Raw genomic sequence first — 7,793 nt, forward strand, 5'->3', positions numbered from 1 at the left:
CGAGTTAAATAAATGTAGTTTCATTTTATTCACTTCCTAAAAGCTAGCTTTAATGGAACAGATTCCCTGTTTTTCTAATTTACATAATAAGACATCACTTTGGAAAAAAAAATTAAACAATTATAAAGGTTTTTCTCTTTCTGTTCTATTATATCTATAGAATAGATCCTGTTTTTATTAATATTAGAGTTGTAAAGTAACATTTAAAATTAATATTTATTAAATTAATAATTTATCATCAATTTCAAAATTTAAAATAATTTCGATTATTAAAATTTCTTCTATAACACGTACTTTATTATTTTTTATCGTTTTTTAGACTCTAAGACGTATTTTTCCTAAACTTTGCTTTATATTAAACTATTTTCTTTATCCTAAATCTTAATAATGTAAAAAGTTAAATACGATATATTTTAATTGAATTATAGCTTCAATAAAATTAAAAAAAATACCCATATGATACGGAAAGTGCAGGTGCACTGAAGAAACAAAGGACAGTGTTGCGTTGGGCGGCAGAGCCGTCAGGGAACGACCGTTATGACGGAGACAACCTATCTATCGCTCATTGTGCTACTCGTTAAGAGCCAAAAACAATGCTTTTACAACAATAACAAGACGTTGTCTGTCCACATCTTCCAGCTATTTATGAATGAGGTGCTCAGTCTATATTTTATTCTAAGTCTATGAACCACACATTTGGAATGGTATTGGATCCGTCAAATACCATATATTCCAAGTAATCATGTTGGCAGAGATCTTTTAACAAATAAAAAGTAACTACAAATCACAAAACTGTCCAAATCAACTATAAAAACTCGAAAACAGACACCAAACACACAACGCAGACCACAAGAAAACAATATTAAATAAGTGGCGGAATGATGCGGAATGGCCCATAGATTAGTACGAGTTGTCGCCGCTATGGCGCTGCGATCTTATTTTGAATTGCCTATAGGGAAAATTGCGCTCATTTAAAAATAAACAAATAAAAGTATCACGAGACGTGATTAAATCGTAAAGCTGAACATGATGTACCCTCTCAGAGGGGGATGGCCGATTCACTATCAGGAGGAGCAGGAGCAAGGAGCAAGAACTGACGTCACTCCCTCCTCTGACGTCATCTGTCACCTGTCAAGTCAAACCTATCTTACGTCATTCGTCAAATCTGTCTTACGTCATACCTGTCATCTATCAAACTTTCTTACGTAAAATGTCAAACCTAGAATTTTAAAGTACTGATTATAGTGATTGGGTCGACCGCGATAGATACTATATCCTTCCATCTAATAGCAATGTACCAGGTGTCCCACTAAGAATAGCTCTCGGCTGTATCTCGAGAAGTATTAGCCGTAGGGGCTGTGGAAAAAATAATGTTAACTAAAGAAGCTATGAGAAATTGCTGAAAACTATTTTCAAGTTTGTGGAACGACCGCTAGGGCACAGCTTCTGGCAAAAATAAGAAAATGGAGTTTTACACAATTTTGCCATTTAGATAAGGTGTACTATAGTAATAGCTTCATAATCTTCAGTAAATTTTGAATATTTTTAAAGCCATTTTCCCTATCTACTGCAAAATAAAATTGGTGAAGGTTAGATCTGTTTTTATTTAAATATTAATAACTCTGGACGGATGATCGGAATTCCAACAAACTGAGGGCTCTCGTTTAAAAGAGCTTGTTTCATACTCTATATTATACAATATAAACAATAATGTAAGCTTTTTGAACGTAGACGCTAAGGGGCGTTGTCTTACAATTTAACAAACATTGCGCGTTTTCAAAAAAATTAAATGCAATATATATGTAATTTTAGGTGATAGTAAAGAGTGGTGGCTTAAAAAGTCGCGGTTTTCATCTTGATATCTTCTTTCAAACCGAAGATATTAGCAAAATTATAATAAAACAAAACAAAAAATAAGCCTTTAATTACCTTATTTTACAACTACGGTATCAGTAGCGCTCTTGATTATACCCATTCTAACAAAAAAATAAGATGAAACAGTTATTTTTATTTTAAAATCGACGAAATACCAGAATACCATAGTACTAGGTGTATTAATATCTAATAATTAAGATATTAATAACAGTGGACAAGAAACGATGATTCAGTGAAGTCGTGGTAGGCTTTGGAAAGAAGTTGCTTTTGTATTAATGGTATAAACGTCAAGGTGTTATTAGATCAACATTTTGATAGCCATGCTTGGCGTTTTATCTTTGATTGCTTTTTCAATTTTTCATTTTCAAGACCCGACATTTCAACAAAAAATGCCACAGAGAAAATTCGTATATACAGGCTGTCCCAATATTCCGTGGACATAGCACTACTATTTATTTTTGGAATCAAAGTAAGTTCATTGGACACAATTTACCTCTATACGAAAGTGCATCGTTTGTCCGCTAGAGCGCATCAAACTTTAAATAAATAAACACCTTTCTTCAAGTATTTTAAGAACGTTATTCCGATTTGAATGAAATTTTGAACGTCTATGTTTTGTTAAGTGCTTTAACATTTGGTTTTTACAAAAATCAAGAAAATTCGTCGGTTGAGTTGAAAATTATTAATACTAAAATTTATCAGAGATTAGATTGTAGTTTTAACCTTTCCCGTAATTTTCTTGATTTTGTGAAAAAAACACTTAAAGCACTTAGCAAAAAATGAGCACAAGAAATTTCAATCAAATCGGAATAACATTCTTAAAAATATCATAAAAATGTGTTTTTTTTTTAAAAGTTTGATCCCTCAACAGCCAAACGAAACACTCATTATAAGTAAGTGATCCAACTGGCTATTCAACAACACATCAAATCCCACATTTACGACATTATTAGATGTGAACTACAGGGGTGAAACACAATTCCCGATAAATATGCTACGTTTACATTGTAGTTCAACACCTATGCACAAAGGTTAAACGTCCGCTTCACAATGTAACCACAGTATAGCATTTACGTATACACAAAGTAAGGGATACAAGGTGTGACGTAGGATACACAGTGCTTGTGTATTACGATTAAACTATGTTTACACATTTCAGTTGTGACTACCGCGTGTATACTTATGTATTTTGCTTCGTATATATTATTATCTTGTGCTAAGATAAAACTACTTCTTATGAACGAATTTAGGAAATAATACAAGTTTTGATGCCTAACTTTTTCGTTCTTTTTAAAGAAATATTTGATAATGAAATTACAATTATATCTTTTTTAGAACGAAAATTGGGAAGGCAAAACTTTGTATTTTCCAAGAATATCTCGATCGTAAGTTCAAGAGAAGTAGCCTTAAAAGTGGCCCAATTTTGTTTGTATTAAATGTACCAATTTTCTTCCATAAAATGGATTAAATTGGTTAACAAAATAAAATTCTTATATTTCTTTATATCATGGAACGCAATAGCGCAAATAACACAATAATAATAATTATTTACACTGCAGAAACCAGAAGTAAGAAAACACTGTAAAAGAACAGAATTTGTATCAAAATGTATTAAAAATATAAGTACCTAGTATAATAACATACTAAAATGGTAAACACTGGTATATTGATCGATTTGGTGGACCTCGTTTAGTCATTTTTTTCTCCTCTTTTCCCTCCAAGTAGTTGGTTTATTAGCATACTCATTCATCGAGCACTCTGTTGGACTTTGTTGTATTTTATTTCCAGATTAACAATCTCACCCTTAAATTTGATATGAAACTGATTATTGAATATTAAACATATCTGTATATTGATCCATCAATAACTTACCGAATATCAGTGTAAGAAGTTCTTTGAAGTGTTTAAATCTGTCTTTCTCTGCTCCATTTAGATGTTTATTATTTCCAAATTAAAAAAAATATATATTGCAGACCTAACTCAGCTAACCTCTTTATCATTATACGAGAATATTTGTAGTTTTCATTCATTGGAGTCAAAATTTGGTAAATTGGGTATCGAGTAAGGGAAGAGTCGCTGCTATAATATTAATAATAGGAAGGTGTAACAAGGTAATTAAAAACTTGTACTTACCTTAAAATCTCTTTTAAACTACAGACAAACAGAACATTTATATAGAGCTTCCGAATGATAAAACAATAATGGCTGCTAACACAAACCACTCCTAGAAAGGAGAAAGGAGGGAGGATACATAAGATACACTTGGTCGGTGTATCTACGCTGAGGCTATCCACGCATGCGCACATCTTCATTTCATGCTAGAATGTAGACACAACAGTACACTATTACAAAGTGTCTATATAGATATTTACATTATGTGTATACGTCACATTTTTACAAGGTGTGTACTATAGGCACAACTATGATACGAAGTATCACACATACATATGACTTATACATTGTATGTCTCATATACCGACGTCAGATTTCATCATTTTAATAATTATTTGTTACGTTACACAAAACTCTTTAGAATCTTCAGTGCATACGGTATACCACTAGTAAACACTGTATCACACAATTCTATCAATATAAACCTGCGTGTATCTCATATGTACATGTTAGAACTAGATGAACACTTAGGTTCACTTTAACATATGTTGTTTCTCATGTGTCTCCCTTGTAGAAACGTAATTTAATTTGGAGGTGCTATATGGGTTTTGATTCCAGAAATACGTAGTAATACTATGTCCACGAAATACTGGGACACCCTGTATATTATTATAGGCCTTCGGGAGAGGAACTTTACCCTCAATAATTAACATAATAACTTTAAAAAAAATATAATTTCCTCAATACATAAATAACTAAATTATGATAAATAGCCCTTAAACGGTATATTTAATATCCTTTTTATCTCAATATTACAAGGTGTAAAATCCTAACTTTAAATCGCCGTAAAAACATCGACAAAAGACCAGGTAGTTATACTAATCAGAGAGGTTATAAACATAAAGCCACGTCGAAAGAAACAACACACAAAACACACGCACGCACACATCCATATACCGATATAGACCTATTCAATAAAGATGTCCCTGGAGGCGAACCGTGCGGTTCAACATAATGGGTCTTTTATAGAGGTCTCTATCATTCAGAGTTGAGATAGTCACTAGTCTGACAATAAGCCATTGTGGGATATAAATCTGCAGCACCACGAGGCTAAAATATTCCCAGGCCTGTTGGTAAATTTACCCGGGCAAAACACACGCGAAGCCGCATCGACTGTGCGTCGGTCCTTTTTGCCTTTGCTTTGTTTTTCCGTTGTTTGGCTTGGTGGAATATATCGATAGGATTATTGCTTGTGCGGAAGATATTTTTGCTTCGGGCAGTTTAGCAGACGTAATTTGCAATTGAGTTTGAACAACTATGAACCCTTCCCGGACACAAACGGTACATTGTGAGACAGAAAATTGTAGAGAGAAACAAGCCCTATAATACAGGATACAACATTTTAATGAACAGTGCTTTCCATAAAATCAATAAAATGAAAAATATACGAAATAATATACATGTACTGATTTCTTTCGAAAATCGACAATTATGAAACTATGAACCCTTCCCGGACACAAACGGTACATTGTGAGACAGGAAATTGTAGAGAGAAACAAGCCTTGGTTGAATTTGAAGTCCTAAAAGTTAAAACGCGTTTCTATGGTAATTAGTAAATTCGATTTCATTCTTTGATAGATGGTTATTATTGGTTACTTTGAATAAGAAGACTAAGGAAGGAGCATAATGCTATCCATGTGTTCATGCATGGTGGGCGGAAAAAGCGCCATAAAAGCACTCTAGGGTGGGGATCCTTGACAGTTCTGTTTGACGATTCATTTGACACATTTGAATTTGATTTGAAATTTTGTGGATTTGTCAGTCTTTACGGAGCTTATTTTATGTTATTTATTATTTATTCTACTACTGATAGTTGTATAAAGGTAGTAAATCTAGATGGAAATTGTGGCAGAACTTAAATTAACAGTGACACTATCGCGATTTATCGAAAAAGACTCTAAAATAGTTGGTTGTGTAGCGTGCGGTAGATCTCGCAAAAATTGAGTGAAATAATGGAACAACTTTTCGCTAGTAAGTGACTATATAATATACATACGTGTAGTAAACCGATCATTTATGAAATTCACTTAAATTAACTAAATTATATATTTTTCTTGCATTTTAGCTTTTATTTATTACTTGTCAAAGATTAGATGTCAAAGAATTTAGATACGTTAATTTGACTTACCTGCTTCAGTAGCGTATCGGATGTTTGTGGTAATAAATACTTATTATAACTTATCTATTTTTATTAGAATTATATATTTTATAACAATTTTAATAACTACCAACATTTATTCACAACGTAAAATAAAACAACAAATTATTGAGTCTACCCCACGTCTACCCTACATCATAGTTTTACATTTTTTAAATAAAATTAGAACGACACTGATAAACCGGAATTTAAGTCGGCCATATTTGAGGCCCATCGCGGTGTACCTAAGATTTTTGATATGCTCCTTCCTTAGTTTTCTTATTCGAAGATTGGTTATTATTAATTTTGATTAATGTCATATTCTTTGCTGTTGTTAAAGTATCATATTTTCCGATAACTATCATCACCCTTTCCGTGGCATTGAACTAAATATATTTTGTGCTTTTTAACATTTTAAAACAACAAAAAACATTACATTAATTAAAATTCTATTCTATCTATCAAAGAATGAAAACGAAGTTTTATTACCATAGCGCGTTTTGATTTTTAGGACTTTTTAGAAGAAATTCAATCTTATTTTTATGTTTCTTTTAATTTTCTCTATAATGGAATGAAAATTTGGAAAAGTATAAACGGGATTATCACACAACAAGCAAAAATTTTTTATGAAGAAAGCATTTTTCTCAAAATGTCAATAATAAAAAAGTGTTCCTCTTGTAAAGACAATCCGGGGACATACTGTATATCGATTTTTATTATAATTATTACAGTATATAAATTCTTGAATTTTGTCAACCATTATACATACGCCATTCCATCTTTACAAAATGTGCATGTGCAACCGGGGGCCACATTTAGCTTAGCCGCCCCGGGCCTCCGACAGGCTTAGTCCGCCACTGCTATTAGGGGAATAGACGAGGTAGGTGGCAAGATATCTACTAAAAAAAGAGCGAACATTACCGGCTGGTACTGAATGAGCTGTGACCTAAACAAATCTGCAACTGTATATGGTACTCCACCGTCATCAAAATTCCATCTTTTAATTGGCAAAACAGTTGTTGCGTTCGAGAGCGAGCCTAGCCGCCGCTATTATTTGGAGGCTCGCGTGGTAGTGGTGCTAGGCACGCAATTGGTGGCACGGACGGACTTATGCAAATTCGCTAGCTGCGGCGTGCGGCCACGGTAAACACCCATTTACAGCGAGCGGCATTTGTTTATGGGCGCGCGTGTCTATAGATCCGCCGGACGGACCGATAAATTTGCAACGATAAAGTTCCGTCTTTGGCCAATACGGGTCTAGATTGGGCCACGAAACGCAAAGAAACAATCCAGTAGTTCTCAAAATTTAAGCAAAATATCTTTTCTTTTTAGTTTTCAAAGTAAAATAATAACCCGGCCTTTTTGACTTAATTGAAAAACAGTAGCAACAAAACAGAAAACAATGTTTTTTATCGAGATTTCCCAACACTGAAAATATACAGGGTGGTCCGAACTGTATTCCGGAAACTTCGACATTATGCGTAGATAACAATAAGTAAAAAAGTTCATATATAAATGTATCTCCTAAAATGCTTAGTTTCGGAGATACAGGGTGTAGAAGTTTAATATTTTATTTTGGTTTTTTTCAAATAATTTCTGAAGTGAGGTC

The sequence above is a fragment of the Sitophilus oryzae genome, unplaced genomic scaffold (genome assembly GCF_002938485.1).
Source record: "Sitophilus oryzae breed Bouriz unplaced genomic scaffold, Soryzae_2.0 scaffold_1678_pilon_pilon, whole genome shotgun sequence".
NCBI classification, from domain to species: domain Eukaryota; kingdom Metazoa; phylum Arthropoda; class Insecta; order Coleoptera; family Curculionidae; genus Sitophilus; species Sitophilus oryzae.